The sequence below is a fragment of the Syngnathoides biaculeatus genome, chromosome 19 (genome assembly GCF_019802595.1).
Source record: "Syngnathoides biaculeatus isolate LvHL_M chromosome 19, ASM1980259v1, whole genome shotgun sequence".
NCBI lineage: Eukaryota > Metazoa > Chordata > Actinopteri > Syngnathiformes > Syngnathidae > Syngnathoides > Syngnathoides biaculeatus.
The window spans coordinates 10,287,838-10,308,618 of record NC_084658.1 but is presented as its reverse complement, the minus strand read 5'-3'; the positions used below and the strand labels follow the sequence as shown (position 1 = coordinate 10,308,618).

General features: G+C 40.5%; 1 protein-coding gene across 1 annotated transcript in view; it reads right to left on the bottom strand.

Moving 5' to 3' along the window:
• The window catches only part of kcnh2b (potassium voltage-gated channel, subfamily H (eag-related), member 2b), a 152,903-nt gene that overhangs the window by 112,058 nt on the left and 20,064 nt on the right, over positions 1-20,781 (bottom strand). The gene's annotated exons all lie outside the window — the stretch shown is intronic.

Sequence of the window (20,781 nt, the reverse complement as noted above, 5' to 3'; positions counted from 1 at the left end):
ACAAATGCATCTGCTTGTCTGTCTAAGATGGCTGCTGAGTGCCAAACAGCTGCAAAGAAACAAACAAACAAACCAACAATCATTCCTTACGGCATCAAAGGCTTTGCTGCATCTTGGTACTGATTGATTTTCAAGCTATGGATTAAAGAGGGCCCGATTTAGAACGGGTGGTGGTACCAGTTAGTCTATTAAAGAGCTATGACCAGCACAGCAAAGTCATTAGCACCTGACAGACAGACAGGCAGACAGACCGACAAAGAATTTGAATTGCACATACAGTCACCGCAGCATCTGCCAATTGGCTATGAGTGTGGGACAAATGCAAGCGTTCATGAAGTGCAATTCGAAATTCCGACAGGATTGGATGACAACACTGAAAGAGCAGAAATGATCACAGTAATTGTGAGTGAAACCACATTAAAAGCTAACTCCAAGGTGTCAAGTCAAAGAACATTCGACCAATTGCCAAGTAGTAATGGCCGCTGTCATTGATGAATAACCCTCGACATGATTACACAGCACCAAGACTGCATTTATTGTGCCATTATGATGAAATCTCTTGGAAATCTGGCAATAAGAATGAATGGTGGCGGTCTACACTCAATTAATTAAAGTGGGTGTCTTCTAAATTTCGCTAGTACCAACATGGTACCCAATATTTATATCAAACAATGTTTTGTCAATAGTATGATGTATAGTAATATAATTAGTGTACCGAAAACTAAAGCAGGGAAGTCTTAACTTCTCATTGCCTGGCGTGAACCCCTCGATTCCCCCCGCAATTAGATGTTTAATATTTCATGCACTCAAGCAGCTTGTTTGCGCGTTCACGCCTCCAGGCCCCGACTTTAATTAATGATAATGTTGTATTGAGATGCAACAAGCTGATGGGCAACATTTTATTGTTCCATCTTTTTTTTCTTTTTAGGGAATTTCCTCCCCAGCTTGCGGCACGCACTTGCTGCCTTGTGATTCTCATGCACGATTACCCGCATCCCGCGCTGTTCCCTGAATGATATCAGCTTCAAGATTGTATTTACAAGACATATCACAAACTCTTGAGACAGCAATATGTCATTTTTGGTGTGTGTGACTGTACCCAGAGCCCAGTATTGTGCAAGTAATCAGGGCGCATTCTAATTCACAGTAATCGTATTATCTGATGCAGTTTGAAAGAGGAAATGAGACTTTATTGTGTATGCTGAGATAAAGACGCATTCTACAGTAAAGACCTTAATCTGTCTGGGTCCCATCTGGTTTGGACAGGACCTGAACAGACCCCCTGACTTTCCCCGTGTTTACCCAATACTTCGTTACATCATCAAATATCGGTAAAATTATCGGACTTCGGCAGGTAAGCAACACAAAAGCGCAGCACCAGACAAGAAAAAAAAGTTTATCTTTCTGCCTCCACCCTGATCAAATTTACCAAAATACCATTTGACCGGCAGTCTAACTTGCACCAGGACTGAGAGGTGGTATCGGACTTGTAGATTTTGATCAACTTTCTGCCACCAAATCATCACTCTGCCAGGCACATATCCAAGGATTCTCTTTCTGCTATGCTGAAACGCCCACCCTGGTGCAAACTTGTCTACCAAATTGGCAAACATGCCTTAGACTAGCTAGCTAAGTTAGCTTCGTGCTTGCAAGTATATAAAGATCTGCCAGCATTTGCGCCATGCCACAGATGCACAGTCTATGAAAGTATAATCTTGAGTCTTTAATAGTAAATAATGAACTGAGCAAATTCATATCTGTTTAAAACACGCTTAAAACATGACGTAAACAAATGAAGTTAAACCCGAAAGTGAAGCAGAGCAGTGGAGGACAGAACGGGACATTGATTCAGATCAATTAAATAATGGAGGAGTGATAATGGTCTCGCTAATGAGAAACAGAACTGCCATTAGGACCTGCCTGACAAGCTGCAACAGCTGGGGAGAAAAAAACAAAAAACAAAAAAAAAAAAAACTTAGCACAAATGTACATAAATAGCTGAGCTGTCAGCAATGCTCACACCAAGACTTGTGAATTATTCTGCCTCATCTGCAATTGCACAAAACAACTGTCCCTCTTATCTTCCTATCTGCACATTTGTAGATACTGTAGTACAGTATACTCGGGTGTGGTTGCCCAAATTGCATGATCGTACGAGGATGGAGACCATAATCACATTTCAGTACAGACCACAGACTTTGTAATGTGATTACAAGTATTTCAATGTGGTGCCTTCTCATGACAGTGACCACACTGGGCTGAAGCAAGGTCACCAGTCGGTCCTTGTCTTCCTTTGTCATCCCACTGCTCTGCTGTCATCCCGTTGGCTGGATGCATTTACACACTCTACCCAGAATGCATTAGGTGCTACACAGCGCGCACACACAGACACGCGGCATGCGATCACAGTTAATCCCATTATACTGGGCTGCTCTCAGAAAGTTTCATGCAACCTTATCAGCTTTCACTCACTTTAAAGCGTGAAGTGAGACAATTTGTTTGGGGGGGGGGGGGGGGAATTAGCGGCACAGAGGAAATGAGCTGGATAATAATGCACATGCAGGCATGATGACAAACGAGGCCCAAAACCTACCCCAGTTGAATTCGGAAAAGTACACTTAACTATTTTTGAATAATTTTCAACACGGTGCACTGTATCAATATTTCTGGCAGAAGCTTTTGCTTTTTAACAGTGCAATTAAGTGCAGAAGATTAGTTGCAATTCTCATTTCCACCTCAATATTTTAAGGGCTTCCGCTGATCACGACATTTTGTGATTAGTACAGGGAGGAAAATTTGAAATAAATGTCCTAAATTAATTATGAGTATATCTACCTTTGGCAATAGAAAGTGAAAACTGAATCATTAATTGGTGTTGTCAAATAATTTGTCTTTTTTATGTGTAACTTTTATACAGTAGCAAAGGAGAGCAACCAGTTTAATGAGTGAATTTCATTATCATATTTCATACTCCTCGAATCAAAAGATTTCATGATATCAATAAATTATATATATTATTATTATTCAACTATTTACCTCTGACAAGCATTTTTGTTTCAGTGGCTCATATTGCAACAGCCTCTTGTTTGTTGGATGAAAATTTAAAATTTCCCTGAGACAGGGAAGGGCTCCAAACTGCTCTGAAGTCATAAAAAGTTTTCTGAACTTGAACCGATTTTTTTTTTTGTATTATTCTCAAACGTTTTTGTTGCTGGCAAAGGTCTGCTCCACACTTCAGCCCAGTCGTTGAAAATTAACTCCGAAAAAGGAAGAAGAAGAAAACAAAGGAAATGGTGAACCATTTGGGGTCAAATGATCACTGCGATTGGCTAATGCTTGTGACAAGGTGTGTCATGATCGCTTAAAACTAAATGTTTCACATAACTTTTGAACCCAACAACGACACAGAACTCTCAGTGCTTATGTTCTTCCCAATAACCTTAACTTGGGATGCCTGAGGAGACAAGTGACTGTTCACGTCTGTGTCCGCTTTTGATGCGGTCTACCAAAAACAAAGACTTGCGCATGCTGATGAAAAGGCGTCTACACCCATGCTCATTCCTTCACCGCATGTTACTGCCAGCTTGTGATTTTGTATACTGCAGTCACCTTGAGGTGGAACATGAGCGACCTCTCACATGGTCTGAAAGGCGGGGGGATTGATTGAGTGTTTCCCCTCTGCCCCCTGTGGCCCAGGCAAGCCGAGCAAGAGCATGAGAGCTGGATTAGCTCACAGCGAGACCTGCTCTAATCAGCGAGAAACTCAGGAGGGAAGGACACACACATATGCACACACGAAGTCTGTGGACAGCTCAGAAAGTTTAGCCGTCTCTCCTCAATACAGTCGACGCTTAAAACCGATGTGACCGTCCTCAATGTACAATAGATATGGCAGCTACAGTTAATATTTTGGGCATGCAGTATATAATGGTTGATCAAGCAAAGAATAAAATTAATTAAATAAAAGGGACCCAATGAAGACATTTTTTTTTTTTAAATCAGCCTTTATGATTAAAAACAAAAAATAATCAAATGCATGCTGTACAGTCATTCGTAAATGTGTCTTCGAAGTCACTGACTGTTTTGGTTCAGTGCAGCTTTTTGTCTTTTCTGCTACTATTGTGAGCATGATTTTTTGTTGTCTTCCATGCTCAATCCGAATTGTCCATCCATCCATTTTCTTAGCCACTTATCCTCATAAGGGTCACTTGGAGCCTATCCCATCTGTCAACAGGCAGGAGGGAGGGTACATGCTGAACTGGTTGCCAACCAATCACAGGGCACATAGAGACAAACAGCTGCACTCACAATCACATTACGGGCAATTTTGAGTGTTCAATTAATGTTGCATGTTTTTGGGATGTGGTAGGAAACCGGAGTGCACGGAGAAAACCCACGCTGGCACGGGGAGAAACTCTACACAGCCGGGGCCGGGATTGAACCCGAGTCCTCAGAACTGTGAGGCCAACGCTTTCCAGCTGCGCCACCGTGCCACCCACAACTGCGACTTGTGTTTTACACAAATAAAATATGTATTTGTAAACTTGCTATACTCAGATGATATCAATCATGTAATTGTTATTTTCTGTGATTCCAAGGATAGCACATACAAGGATGTCTGTCATAAGTGCTTGCGTGACAAAAATGAAAATGTTCTTGTCATCAAATGGCGCAAGAATCATAACTCATCCAGGAAATCAAGTTTCTTCTGGGTTGATGTGTTCGTGTGTGGATATATGTTCAGTCTCTAATTGCTTTATCCTATAATGTGAGATGGTGTGATCAACAGATGCAAGCAGCGTCTGCATATTTGCTGTGTGCGCGCATCTTATTTTATGCTTGCGTGTCAGTAAATATGAGTTGCGTGAAAGAGTGGAATAGAGCTAACTTTTATCCACATTACACTATATTTGAAGGGTGAGGAGCAGTTGCAATATTTTCACTTTCTTTTTGGTGTTACATCTAAATTAAATTCAGTCAAACATCATTGAGGTCATGAAATTTGGAGAATATTTTTTCAGGGAAAATATTCCTTTAAAGTTGCTCAGAAACCGCATAACACAAGGCAATCCAACTGAATACTCTTCACGTGTGTTTTGCTTTTTCTTTGGCTTTTTTTGTGAGAGCATAATGCAAGGCCAAGCTCCTGCAATGCAACAAAACGGAGCTCGAGTTGTTATTAGAAAACCGGAAGACAATATCTGCCTGCAAGATTAGTCAGGGTGTAATCAGTGGCTTTTGAGGGTAGCCCTGAGCATAAACGTGTTTACAGGCCAAAACATGATGATAAAAGATGCCTTGGTGAGTCGTAGTATGATAGATATGACTACTAAATGCTGCTTTTGGCAACACACTGTCTAAATATGGCAAGTCTACTCATCAGCTATCTATCTCGGCTGATAGGTCAGAACATAAAATGTGTCATTTCTTTTGTGTCTTGGGACTTGCCAATTAGGGACGAGGTGGGATTGAGACGTGTGCTTGACTGCGTGCTTTGAACTCGACACAAACATTTTCAGTAGCGGTCTGGCCCGGAATTAATGCTGCATGAATGTATCCAGATAACTGCTTTGCGCGCTATTTTATCCAAGGATAAGATTTTCGGGTGTTGGGGGATGCATGTAGTACAAATCAGTCTACTGATCAAATGCTGACCTTGTCTGTCTTTAGTTGTTTGTTTAATATATGGTGACTCACGGCCTTTCTTGATGAGCCCGCAGTATGTTTATTTTCACTAGCCTTGGCTTAAACTATGTATAAACATGCAGACCACCCCCCCTCAGATAAATAAGTAAAATTAATCATACGAGTCTACAGTAGAATCAAGCTTGCGTTCACTGTTGATCATTTTTAATTTGAAATGCAAGAGATTGTTCCTAAATTATAATAAATGCTAAATCTGACAAATGTCAACTCAGACACACTATTGATGGAGATGATTTAGAGAATAGTCGTCATGGCAGTCATTATCTTCATGGTGCAGGCTTGTGAGGTTCAGACATTTTGCTATCAGAGAAGCCTATGCGGACCTTAAGTGCTCATTTAATTCTCCTAAACACCAACATTTATATTGCATCATCTTCCTCATCCCAGTTTTATGCAGACACACTGTACGCAAAGATGTGAAAAATAATACCATGCTAAAAATGTGCATACCCGCAGGCAAAAATATCCATAGAGGTATTATATCATAGCATCACTTCAACTCCTAAGAAGAGTGCTGGCTAAAAAAAAAATCAATTCAGTCCAGTCCCCTTTTCGAAACAGACGTCACTATTCATCCGCAGAGTTGACATGGGTCATGTTACAAATCCGTAGGTTTCTCCAAGCGAAATGCAACAAAATCAGCTTTTCTTGTTTTTAAAAGATGTAATGTGGGAAGAGCGATTCTATAGCTACTGTATCACATAATAGAGGGTGGGTGTGAAGAAAGGGGTTCTGCTGACTAAATGTGTTTTTATTATTGATTTCAATTTTGGGCATTGCAGATGTTGAAGTGGTGTCACAGTCATGGCAATGATGAAACAGAAGTGACTGTGAAATTGCTGTCCTGGCTGTTAAGTTTAGTGCAAGGCTCGAAGTTAAGTGGATGGCAAAACAAAGTGGCTCAAAAGGGGATATGCTAATGTCAAAAGCATTTTTATTCCGCCGGAAACCTGACAAAAACTGACAATGTTGAGTATGGATTTCCAAAATGGAACTTACTGACAGGCCAACCCCTAATCACAATGGTACCTGTTGATAGACACACATAATTTAAAATCTATTTGATGACTGAATCGATGAATGGAGATATAGACGCATATCAAGCCTTCTTAACATGGTCCAAAGTCATTCCAGGCAGAGGTCATCTTGTATTGTTTTCAGCCCGTCTTGTATATATTTTTAGTAAACCGTTACACAAGTCCAAATCATTTGTCAGCAGATATCTTGTTAGCCTCTTCTTGGCTCTTCAACTTGGCGTTGTTTCAGGTGTCAAACAACACCAGCCAAAAGAAACTTTGAAGTGCGAGAGACTTAGCCGGAAGGAGGGGAGGGTGTAGTGAGGCAATTAAGGAGATGGTGTCATCTGAGACGAGCTGACGTACTTCATACAGTATGGACTTACACCGATGGAATAATGCATGGCCCAGAGGCATTAGGGTGTAACCTATAGCCACTTTACGGCCACTCCATGTGACACAGTACTTACCAGCAATACTACCGTTTACTGTAATCGAACAAATTGAGTTTCACCTCTTCTTCTTCTTCTTTTCCTTTCTGCTTGTGCCATTAGTGGTTGCCACACCGTGTCATCTTTTTCCATCTAAGCCTATTTCGTGTATCTTCCTGTCTAACACCCACTGTCCTCGTGTCCTCCTTCACAACATCCATCAACCTTTTCTTTGGTCTACATCTCTCGAACCTTGTCTCCAAAACAAACTTTGGCTGTCCCTCTCATGGGCTCATTTCTAATCCTATCCATGCGAGAACCTCAACATCTTTGCTTCTGCCACCTCCAGTTCTGCTTCTTGTTTCTTCAGAGCCACCATCTCTAATCTGTACATTATAGCCGGGCTCAGCACTGTTGTATAAACTTTGCCCCTCATCCTAGCGGAGACTCTTCTGTCACATAGAACACCAGACACCTTCCCCCAACTGTTCCACCCTGCTTGTAGCCGTTTCTTCACTTCCTTACCACAGTCTCCATTGCTCTGTATTGTTGACCCCAAGTATTTGAAGTCGTCCACCCTCCCCTCGCTTTCTCTTCTCCCTCTAAGTTCACTCTTCCTCCTCCGCCCCGTTCATTCGTGCACATATATTCTGTTTTACTTCGGCTAATCTTCATTCCTCTCCTTTCCAGTGCATGCCTCCATCTTTCTAATTGTTCCTCCGCCTGCTCCCCGCAGATCACAATATCATCTGCGAACATCATGATCCAAGGGGATTCCAGTCTAACATCTTCTGTCAGCCTATCCATTACTACCGCAAACAGGAAGGGGCTCAGCGTGGATCCCTGATGCAGTTTCAATAAATAGCACACAATTTTCCGACCACTAGTGGCTTGTTAGTATGGTTCATTTGATTTTTACTTTCGTCTGTATACTGTAAAGGATTTGATGGTTGTGATGATGAAAGTACAGTATTTTCTTTTAATTAAGCAGCAACAAACGCACTAGTTCTCGAGGGAGAGTATCCCATCTCAAAAATTTCACACAAAATGACTTTTTGGAAACGTAAACAGATTGGACATTAAAGCCAGCTAAATGTCAATCATTGTGAGGGTGGGTTTTTTTTATTTTTAAAAAAGGCAAGATGGCTTGATGAAATGCTAAGGGATGATACAGCATCCTCATGTCTGGTGTTTAGAACAACAAGCAGCTTCACACATTATGAAACACAAACACGGCAATTACAGAATATTTTACACTGCTGGAGATTGGGAAGTTAGATTATTGACCTGCAGCCCGCCCAGTTTTCTATATAGGTGCACAGAGAGGAATGGATAGGATTCTGTAGATAGAAGCCTTGGTTTAAAAATTAGGTAGACTCCCAACAGGTACAGTATACTACTCAGACAACCGTTATTATAAGCACACGGATTTTCTAATGGCACAAATAAAAGATAATCCCAAAAAAATTCAGTCTGTGTGTCCAATCCTTAAAAACAAATTACTGAGAGGAGTACACGTAAATTGATCAATGTGGCACGCTCGGTATAATTTATAAATCTTGAGAATAACTGCCGTGGCTAGTTTTAGCTTTAATCTTTTAACGCATCTGAACGACTGGTATACTATTCAGGCCAATATTTTTTAAGAAGATGGAAAGAAGACAGAAAACCCCCAAAGAGTAAGTAGAACAAGCAAAGTCCAGAAGTAAGGCAGGCTCACTGACCACTAGCCCATTGCATTGCCTGATGATTGATGATGAAAAAATTAATTCATTTACATTGTCAGGTTGTGAACAGATACCTAGATATATATTTTTAAAAAAAAACATGTTTTAGGGTTAAAAATCCATAAGCTTATAGACCAACCTGGCTGGACAAGGTCTGTCAAACAAAAAGCAACCAAACAGCTCCAGTTGGGAGCTGGAAAAAGGATCATAAAGCTCAACTCCGTTTTTGAGTGGCGAGCTGATGTATAACAGAGCAACAACGACTTTCTATCTGGCATTTAAAAATAAAGATGCCTTTTGTAAGAAGAGTTTTTCAAGGAGAACAAATCCACAGCATATACTGTAGGTATAGTGTGAACTGAGTGCAAATTATACTTTTTATAAAAGTTTGATTTTGGAAATGGTATTCTGTTTGCATTGGTCTTGTTTTTAATATGCATACTTTGCCCTGTCAGATTTTTCCTTTTCTTGTGTGCTTTGTGAAGTGTTTGGAATTGCCTCTGAATTGTACAAAGACTTGTCACTTTTGGACTTGAGTGCAAAGCAAACACAGGCTGGAAGCCCCTCATTAGCCTCTGTAATACGAACCATAAATTCCAGTAGCCGCGGATTAGCTACACCAAGCTGCGAGTGGTGAATATTGCATGCGGACGGGGAACCGCGTCGAGGCCGGAGGGTTAGCCGGATGAGGTGCTAGGGTTTCACCCGGCATCAAGAGTTATCTGCTGATCTGAAGTCAGCAGGTCGGCTGACCGGCATTGAGGTATCACCTGGCGCCCATCTCCTCACTGGGAAGTCAGACTCCAGCATGACAGCGTGGAGTCTTTGCGGCTTAAGGATGAGTGCTTTCCAAAGTGGTCGGAATCCCCAGAGGAAATCAATGGGGCTGACTGGCGTGAGAATATTTTAAACAGCGGAGGCGGAACAAAAAGCAAACATAGAAAATGTAAAGATTGTCCCTGCAGCAATGTGTGGATCTGTCTGCACTAACATCAATAAGTCTGGGAACTGAAAACAAGTTAAGTGCTGTTTATGCACTACAAAATAGGTATGTAATGATTTTTTTAAGGTCCCACATCTTACACATTTGCTGTATTTTTATTTAGATTTGCTTTCTTAAGTTTCAAGTAACAACTGCAGAGCCTAATTCTCTCCTGTGAATATTTTAATTTTATTAATGACCCAAAAAGAAGTTACATTTTCGGTTTGTCAAAGCCTCACATCACATTTTTTTTCTAGATCTACATCTACATCTAAATTAGGAGTAAAAATTGACTTTTCCTTCACTTCGATTATCTTCCGTCCATCTTCTTCAATTTCATCCATCTAAATTGTGCTCCAATCAGTCCTAAAAGCATTGGAAAAGACATTTCCAATAGGTTAAATATAACCAAGTGCTATTTTTAGCCTCCTCTGCCTCTTGGTTGCTCTAGTAAACATCATTGCTACAACATTGGCTCCATTTGGTATTTAAAGCTTAAAAGTGTATATATAAAAACAAAACAACAAAAAAAGCCACACTCATTCACTGACACCAATCAATAGGTTATTGTAATTGTTAGCGATGATTTGGTTAACTGTGCAGTGTAGCAATAATATTGAAGAAGAAAAATAGCACGGATCAAAGGAAGGCAATTTCAGCAGATAAGAATGAGTTCACACGCACGAGATTTCTGAAGCGTACTAATACCCCATACGTTAAACATCATTAGCTGCACCGGGTTATTAACCATCCTCTTAACAGACCTTCACGATATGTCATCAGCATAAGCGATAAGCAAATCTCAAATTTTGCCTTGGTTGTTGTGATACACGCCAACACATTTTCTGCCGCCGGTTTCAATTTTCACTCGTATTAAATTTTGCCAATGAAAAACCATGTACTGTAACTATCAGGCATGAGCATTCATCCATATGCAGTTTGAATAGATTAAAGGATCATACTGACACCGCTAGATTTAAAAAAAATAAAATCCCCCCAAAATATACAAACTACAGTACTGTAACTGTTGTACAATATTTTATACTATAAATTATAAATGTTAAAAAACAAAGACTTAGACGTACCATATAGCTACACATCACTTGTTAAATTAAAAAAAAGTGTACTCTAGGAGTGATAGAAATGATAGTAGTAGACATTTAAAATAGCAAAACATTATGTTATAAATCCAACGAAGAAGCCTGCAATTTAAAACATGGTAATAATATTTGAGTTTCTAAAGGTCACATGCAACCAAAGCTTTATCGCAGGGGATACCTTCCGAACTCATCCTCCAATAGGTGAAAATTGAATAATATCCACAATATATAGTTTTATCCTGCCCACACACAAACACGTTTCAACTCATAGAACATGATTTAACATAACACTTGTTCTGACGCGCTGTCAAAAAAATGGAATGCATCACTTCATCATCACTCATTCTCTAAATGTTGTACAGCATCATGCAGCTCAATAAGGAAAATACTAAAATACTGCAAAGACACTTGAAAAACAATCACTTAAAAATCTGCAATTTAGTGATAGCAAGAAGAATGAACTGCGATATTGCCTGGAAGACTGTATAGTGTTACAATAGAAATAGAAATATATACTGATTTGTGTTACTACATCCACTACACTGTCCATATTGCAAATGGAGTCGGTTTGTAGCGTGAGCAAATATTCCGCCTCTTTCTGTAAACACACAGCCCCAGTCAGTGTGCGATAACACTATAATAAGAGACCACTTTCCCTGTAAACATAAACAAAGCTGAAAACGGGGTTATATAATCACCCCAGCCATTAAGAATTTACATACCACATTAGAAATTAGCTTTTTTTAATTTGGATTTATGATGAACCTGCTCCAATTCAATATCCGCTTTGCTTTCGGTGGAAATCAAAAAATATTTGCGGCATGGCGGAGAAGTGATTGATATTAGGGCCCCACGCGCCACTGCAGCTTTTGATTGACAGGCACCGATGGCCCGCTGCCAAGAAGACAAATGAAGTGCTCAATCCTTGAGAGTGAAGCTATTACCCGTCTGGATGTTGTTTATTTTCATCCAGTTCTCATCTCCGAATCCTATTACGTGTGTGGATCCCTCTTTACGACCACTGTTCAGTTAGGTGAGTCCAGGAGTGAAAATGGAGTGTTCTTACAACATGGATGAAAAAAAAAGCAAACTATTCTACTCAGTCCCATCATGCTCCTCTCTCGCACTGCCTTTTATGATGCTTACGTGACGCGATCGTCAAACCTGACTCTGTTTATTCCTGTCCAGTAAAAAGGATCACAAGTCCTGATGAGTAAAGTCACGTTAAATGACTTCAGCAACTTCTTCTTCTTCTTTTCCTTTCACCTTGTCCCGTTAGGGTTCGCCACACGTGTCATCTTTTTCCATCTAAGCCTATCTCGTGCATCTACCTCTCTATCTATCGCCAACTTTTTCTTTGGTCTTCCTCTCGCTCTTTTACCTGGCAGCTCCATCCTCAGTACCCTTCTACCAATATGCTCAACTCTCTCGCCTCTGGACATGTCCAAACCATCAAAGTCTGCTCTTTCAAACCTTGTCTCCAAAACGTCCAACTTTGGCTGTCCCTCTAATGAGCTCATTTCTAATCCTATCCAACTTGTTCACTCCGAGTGAGAACCTCAAGATCTTCATTTCTGATACCTCCAGTTCTGCTGCCTGTTGTTTCTTCAGTGCCACCATCTCTAATCCGTACATTATGGCCGGCCTCACCACTGTTTGATAGACTTTGCCCTTCATCCTCACGGAGAGTCTTCTGTCACATAGAACACCAGACACCTTCCGCCAATTGTTCCACCCCGCTGGGACCCGTTTCTTCACTTCCTTACCACACTCTCCATTGCTCTGTATTGTTGACCCCAAGTATTTGAAGTCATCCACCCTCGCAATCTCTTCTCCCTGGAGCTTCACTCTTCCCCACCACCCATCTCATTCATGCACATGTATTCTGTTTTAATCCAGCTCATCTTCATTCCTCTCCTTTCCAGTGCGTACCAACATCTTTCTAATTGTTCCTCCGCCTGCTTCCTGCTTTCACTACAGATCACAATATCTTCTGCAAACATAATAGTCCAAGGGGATTCCAGTCAAATCTCATCCGTCAGCTTATCCATTACTACCTCAAACAGGAAGGGGCTCAGCGGTGATCCCTGATGCAGTCCCACCTCCACCTTAAATTCTTCTGACACACCTTCGGCACACCTCACCACTGTTCTGCTGTCCTCCTACATGTCCTGTAATACTGTAACATATTTCTCCGCCACACCAGACTTGCACATGCAATACCACAGTTCCTCTCGTTACTCTGCCATAGGCGTTCTCTAGGTCTACGAAAACGCAATGTAGCTCCTTCTGACCTTCTCTGTGCTTTGTACATATAAAACAATCGTAACTATAATTATTTAAAAGCATTTGTAGCCTGCATGCTGGGCTACTGCCACTAGACAAATTTGAACTAGAAATGGAAATGGATATTTTTAAGAGGAGCGCTCTGAAATCAAATCTATTCATATTTTCCATTTTTGTAGAGAATAATGGTTAAAAAATATCAATGAAAAAAATATTACTTTTGCCAGGGATCATTTGTGTTAAAATGCAGAACACAATTTATATAAATTTCCGTTTGCAGTGAGCTATTTCCGTCACAAACACTCTCTGAGATGTGTCTGGACATTCTTAACTTTTTATGACACTTTTATGTGTGTGTCAGTCCGTGGATGGCCATAACATGGAGGCCCAAATATTAGCACTGCTTAAGTGGCTGGAAGGGTTGATGTCAAAATCAAAGCAAGAAGCCACTGTTCCTCATGCCAAAATAGTCATTCACACAATAACCTCAGCAAACAAATGTAGCTGTTATATTAAGGAGCTTCTGTGTTGAGTACAACCAGCCGCTGATTACATTCCTATTCTCCTAAAAAGGATGTGTCATTAGCTAAAACGATTTGTAGTCTATATTCTTTCCTCTGCTAGTTTTTACTGCTTAGATTTTAGTCGCACTTTCTTCACACCTTGTTTTATTACTGTTGAATTCCGGAATTGGAATTCCTCTCATGATTAATAAAGTATCCACCTACCAATCAACCCCCACCCAAAAAAATACACATTTCACGGAAAAAGAAACTGTCATTTTTTAAATCATTTGCACACAGTACAAGGTGCTTCACGTGTCCCACAATACAATTTGGAAAGTGGCCCTTATGAGAACTACAGGAAAAATGATATACTTTGATGTCACAGTTTACTAATTTATTAATTTTTTTGTCTTTAGTCACTGTTGTTGGGTGACCAGAAGATTGCTAAACCGTTCCGCCATACTGAATGAGATGATTACTTTTTTAAATAAGATTACCAGTAAGACTACACAGAAGGTAATTAAAATGACTCTTTAAGCAATTACATTAGAGTCCTTATCTGAAAATGAACAGATGGAAAGGTCGTTGCTGTGTACTTAACATCAATATTGATGCCGGTGTTAGTTTCCAATAAACACACGTAAATGTATCGTTTGGCGTGCTGTTTGGAAAACGCCATGTTGCGTCTTCGCCTGGTATGTGTCACTGCTTGCGAGTGTGGGAGCGTGCCAAGCCGCCTGGCATACCGCGTTGGGTGACTAATGAGGCAGACCCGCAATACAGCACTAATGCGCTCGTAGGTGTCATGAGAAATTATTTGGGTGTCATTAATAAACGAGAACTCTTCATATTAACCCAGAAACGCAGAGCTCGGTCAGCAGACATGATGACCATGACGGCGATGACTCTGACAATGCTTGTGTTTACATCCCATCGCAGACAAAAATGGGGTCTACATACAACTGGGTCAAGCCTGAGCATTTTCATTTTATTCCCTTGCACATTTGGACACAAATAACTGGTTGTTTTGCTTTGGGGGAGGTGATAGATATTGTTGGATTATAGATATTCTTATGCCTTCTACCATTTGACAAACATACCTAGAGTGAAGTCTTGTATGTGTCAAACAGACCAGGAAAAGCTCATCCATGCTTTTATCTCAAGTAGACTTGACTATTATAACGGTCTTCTGATTAGACTCCCAAAAAAAGAGAATTAAATAGCGGCAGCTCATACAGTTCTGACCAAAACAAAGCAGTCAGAGCGTAGAACTCCAATCCTAAAGTCCTTGCACTGGCTTCCAGTCAGCTTTAGAGTAGATTTTAAAGTTCTGCTACTGCTCTATAAATCACTAAATAATTGAGGTCCTGAATACATGAAAGAAATGCTTACGGAACACAAACCCAGCAGAGCTCTAAGATCGACTGACTCAGGTCTAATAGTGGAGCGCAGAGTCCAAAGCAAACATGATGAAGCAGCATTTAGCGATTATGCTGCACACAAATGGACTAAGTTGCCAGCAGAGGTGAGGTCAGCCCTAAGTGCGAACGTTTTTAAATCGAGGTTGAAAACTATTCTTTTTTTTTCCTCGTGATTTTTAGAATATATCCACTTTTTGATCATATCACTTGCACTGTATGTGGTTTTAATTGTCTTTTTTATGGTTTTTATCCCATTTTAAATGTTTTATATCTTTGTTTTCAAATGCCTTTAATCATGTAAAGCACATTTAGTTACCTTGTGTATGAAATGCGCTATACAAATACATTTGCTTTCCTTTGCTTTATGCGTGTGTGCAATAAGAACACACATGCCAAATGGGGTCACTTTTAAGTTAAAACATTAATAATTGTGATGTGTGAACCCGGATTATCTTTTATTTTGATGCTGCATGTCATCGCTGTCTGATAAAAACTATGTACAGCATCATTTTTTTTGTTGTTGCTATGCATAACCTAGTGGCTTAATGTTACTTTGTACCCAACAAACTAATGTACAACCAGAAATGTAAAGTGTATTACCATGTTATATACTGTAGCCATTTGTTTTACATCCCTGGTGATTTGGGTACATACATTGAGAAGGCACATGAAGATCCAGCTGTGGAAAGGTAATACTGAAACCTTTGTACATTAATCTTTCATGACTAGAAACAGATATTTTTCTAGAATGTTAAAAAGTATACTCATAATAGTTGTACTAATTTGAGAAAGTTTCAGGTTTTCCTCTTTTGGCCATCTTGTAAAAACTTTACTGGAAAAAAATGGATAATTACCGACAAAAGAAGCCAGAACCAAAAAGTAATGTGTACCTGCGTCTGTAGTTTACATCTCTGTTTTAACTGTGCTATAAACACTCAACAACAACAAAGCTCTCAATCTTTGTCTTGAAAAGAGACGCCTCCTCTCCAAAACAACCAAATGAAAACTTGGCGTGTGGGCAAAAGCTGGCAGCATTAGTGTTGATTGTGGGTTAGGTGCACTTAGCGGTACAAGTGGGTGGGATGATCCACGGCAGTCACAGAGTGCCAACCCTCCCGAGAGGTTGCACATCTAGCGAAGTACTTTGCTTAGCTACTGCTGCTAGGCAATTAAGAGTACCTCTGGCCATACAGAACGCCCTGGCCCAGTGGGTCTGTGTTAACACAAAATGAAAATGTATACGGAATAGGATGCGCAAACAAATTGCCAGCGGAGACCCTAGTCTTTAAAATCATGGTGGTTTACTTGGTGTTAAAAGAAGGACTGTGCAAAGGTCTACAAAGACAATGTCTCTAGGAAGTGAGAATTGCTACATTCTGCAGAGCCACAGTAGAGTAAAGAAAATGAACTGGTTAAGATTAAAGGTCAGGCTTAGTTGAAATGATTTTCTTGAAGAGTTGTGTACACAGTAGATAGAGCATTTTCTGGGGCTCCACTATTTCTTATCCAAAACCGAACCATCCCTCACCCACACCCCCCAAAACCCACAGTGAAGGGGCCTGATTCCTGCAGATATTTGCTCATTCACACAGGTAATTGTCAATATCTGAAAAGAGGTTGTGTCTCACTTTGATGAGGAGTCACCTCCAATGGTAAATTCTTGTGACCTGTGAGGAGTATGCAAACAAATGAGAAATTTATAATGTACCTTGCTGCCTGGACTGAAATGGGGGGGGGGGGATGTCCTGACCATCAGAATCAGAAACCTATCATTCATTTTGAGGTCACCTTCCTTGCATTAATCTCCCCAAGTCTGGTCTTTCACATGTCTTCTTATCGAAACCTGAGCCTAAAGTGTTAAAATATATAATCATTTGCATATCTCCATGTTGCTTTCTTGCCTGCAGTCATAAAAATGTCACACCTGATTGTACAGACCTATGAAAGCAATTTCCTTTTCAATTCCATTTGAGTGGACTGGTAATATACAGGAACTAACAAAGCTTAGGAACACCTAAGCTGGATGGAGGCAAATCATTCCACTTGCCATATCAGTCGCAATTTTTCTTAAGTGTATTTTTCCATCCAATAAGCTGACATGACCATCATCATAATGAAGTAATATTTGCCAGACTTTCCTATAAGAGTCAAAGCATTGGATATATATTCAAAGTGATTTGCCTTGAAAGGGGTAGTTATGTTGAGGTTCTTCAACTTTCGTACCTTTTTAAATAGAATGCATTATTATTAATGCTCTGCTTGGTTACAGTTTTATTATTGAAACGCAAAAATCAATATCAAAATTCAGGAGATGTGGAACCTTTTCGGTAGAGTAACGCCCAACGAGGTTAGTATCCCTTGTCCAGCTAAGCCCTCACTTGCGCTGTATGTGTTTGTGTGTGCAGGTTTGCTGGAGGCCGTGATTGATTAAGCTAGTGAACGATTGGAGTCGAACAATTGAGCGTGAGCGCGAGAAGGGAGATCTATCATCGTGAAGGTTCGTGCCTCAGCTAGGCTCGAGATAAATGGGCCCAAATGGGTGTGAGCATGTATGTGTTAGCACAGTCATCCATGAGTGTATGTCTGTGGTCACAGATATGCCCCCAGAGCAGGTAAAAATAAAAATAATAGAAAAAAAAAATGCAACCCATCTTACCAAGGGATACTGGAACGGAAACTGTATTCAAGGAATGATATTTATGGCGGAAGGGAGGACAAGGTGAGCTCAGAGGTGAGTGTGGGGGCGGGCGTGGCACGATGTGGTGATATTGTGTTTCCGCCTTGTATTATGAATGAGTTACGTCTGTGTCAGTCAAGAAGTAGTCATCTGCTGAGGTTGTGTGACTCGGATTTTCAGGAAGCAAGTCATCGTTGTTACTCTTGACTGCCTTTAATTGAGTGGAAATCTTAAGGGTTGGACAACATTTTAGAAAGGCAAGGAGACCAAAAATGTGATGCCCTCTTTTAAATAATGGCAAAATGATTGAAAATGAAATGCATTATGCCATAATCGCCATTTCCAGTCATACAAACTATACATAAAAGTAAAGAGCGTAATTATGTTTCCTAAGGAAAGAAGAATCTTTATTATGATTAACACATACCCCTCCAAAAAAATGTTTCATTTAAAGCCAAAGGAGGGATACGAGGTGGCACGGTGGAGCAGCTGGAAAACATTGACCTCACAGTTCTGAGGTCCCGGGTTCGATCCTGGACCTGCCTGTGTGGAGTTTGCATGTTCTGCCCGTTCCTGCGTGGGCTTTCTCCGGGCACTCCGGTTTCCTCCCACATCCCAAAAACATGCAACATTAATTGGACACTCTAAGTTGCCACTAGGTGTGATTGCGAGTGTGGCTGTTTGTCTCTATGTGCCCTGCGACTGGCTGGCGACCAGTTCAGGGTGTACTCCGTCTCCTGCCCGTTGACAGCTGGGATAGGCTCCAGCACTCCCTGCGACCCTCGTGAGGATAAGCGGCTAAGAAAATGGATAGAGGGATCCTAAATTCTAATGTGCAATGTATAAGTACTTGTAATGCTTGACCTTACACTGATGGCTTCCTTCCACACGTCACCCCATTAGAGAAGTACATGGGCAAGAGTCACGGCTGAAAATTAACCAGGAGGAGGGCAAAGTGGAGGAAGAGAAAAGACTAAACAATAGATGGGAAACTAAAGGACTAGACAAAACAAAGCTGTGCAATGCCGATAACAGTGGACACTCAGCATTTTACTACGTGGAAAAAAAAAAAGTCACTGGCATCTACTGTTAATCTCAAAATAACAACATTGTCTTCATCTAGGCTTTGGGTTGAACATTGGCATGCATTTCTTGGATGATAAACCATAAAACCATGAAAAATTTATCAATTGTTAGATTTTACTATGTATGAATTTTGGATGACAGTGACAAAAATGATATCCGCTTATGTTGTGAGAAAATACTGTAAGCATGAAGGGCTGAATGGCCATTACAAAATAGTATCAATGGCCAAAATGTACACCCCTTGCAAATATTGTATTATATATTAATGGGTCAACACTGATGAAATTACACTTTGCTCAAATGTAATCAGTCGTGTACAACATTGTAATGTTACAGTACTGCTCCCTCAAAATAAAAGAGCAATTACATATTTAGTTATTATACAACCGGTGGCAACGAAAACGGTTGCGCCTTCAAGTACTGCATGTACCAGTCCAGCAAACATCGAGCGAAATGTATTTAATTTCTCCAAGTTGGAGAAAACTAATAAAATATACAGTTTTTTTTAATGCCAATTAGCAAACTCTTTTTCTGCTGATTAAATTCCAAGATCGAGGAAAAGGATAAGCGACAACAGCCCTACCTCACTGGCTCGTCTCCAGAAGGACAGAAAAGATGAGTACATTTGTGTTGTCACGCCATACATTTTCCACTTTTGCACGTGGCGGCGGTTCAGGAGGAGTAGTGATTAGAAAACCATCCCGGAAGAATAAGCCGCTAGGTGGTCCAGACCTTTCGTTCCATACGCAGAATGAGAATTTTGATTAGGACGTTGTTTGTGTTGGAGAGGCTCGAGTACAAAGAGTAGAACATAAAATGTGCAGAGAAGAGACAGCTGGTGACACCTATCTGCGGCTTTTATTTCCTCCTCTGACCACCGCCGGCGCGCTGAGATTATGTGAGAAAGACACTTTCAAAGTGTCACCGTTTCCCTCCTCGCTTCCTTGGCAATACCTCACTTTGCCTCTTATGTTGTTTTCTCGCCTCATGTCTTCTTGCCCTCTTGTTTCACCTCCAATTCTTTCAAGGCCTTTCATCTTCGGCACGATTTTCCCTCCATCTGTCTCTCCTGCACTTCTTGTGTTAGTTCGCAGGAGCGAATTATCTAGTGGATGCTTTGAATGGTTCAGGGACTTGTCAGCACGAGTACAATGGTAGTAGTTTATTGCCTATTGATACCAATACCAGCGTTCCGTTATCTGGTACTGGTCCAGCAGGCATGAACAGAATTACACTGTAACCACTGGAAACAATACTGCAAGGGTTGACTCTTTCAATAGTCTTAACATTTTATTCGGCAAAATAATTTTTTAGTCAGGCTATTGGAAACAAATTAATTGGTTTAAAATTCATTGGCATTGAAGAGAACTCTTTAAATAAGGGAAAAGGCTGATTCAAACCAATCACGGGCACCGAAGCATTAAATTACCTTATCAAAACCAAGCAGTTGAGTCGTTCATGCACAGCAACTTACATATATAATTAGCGTGCCGATAAGTATTACATCGGATAAACAAACGCAGAGGCCAACACACAAAAATGGACATGGAAACACACAAACACTATTTGGTTACATCCACCATTTAAAGTTCTTAACGCCACTTACTTGCATACTTAGAATTAAGATGTCAAAACCAGATTTGTATTTTTTTTGACAAAAATGTTTTCATGATGAAGACAAAAGCGGTCATTGACGCAAAATGGTGACTATGACCTAGAAGGTATGTGTGTAAGCAAAAATTCTGACTTTCTGGTAATGCCAGTATATTATTCAGATGCTTTTCGGTCCCTAATGGACCACTCATCCTCATCAGAAATTGCAATTTTTTCTCAAAAACAGTTT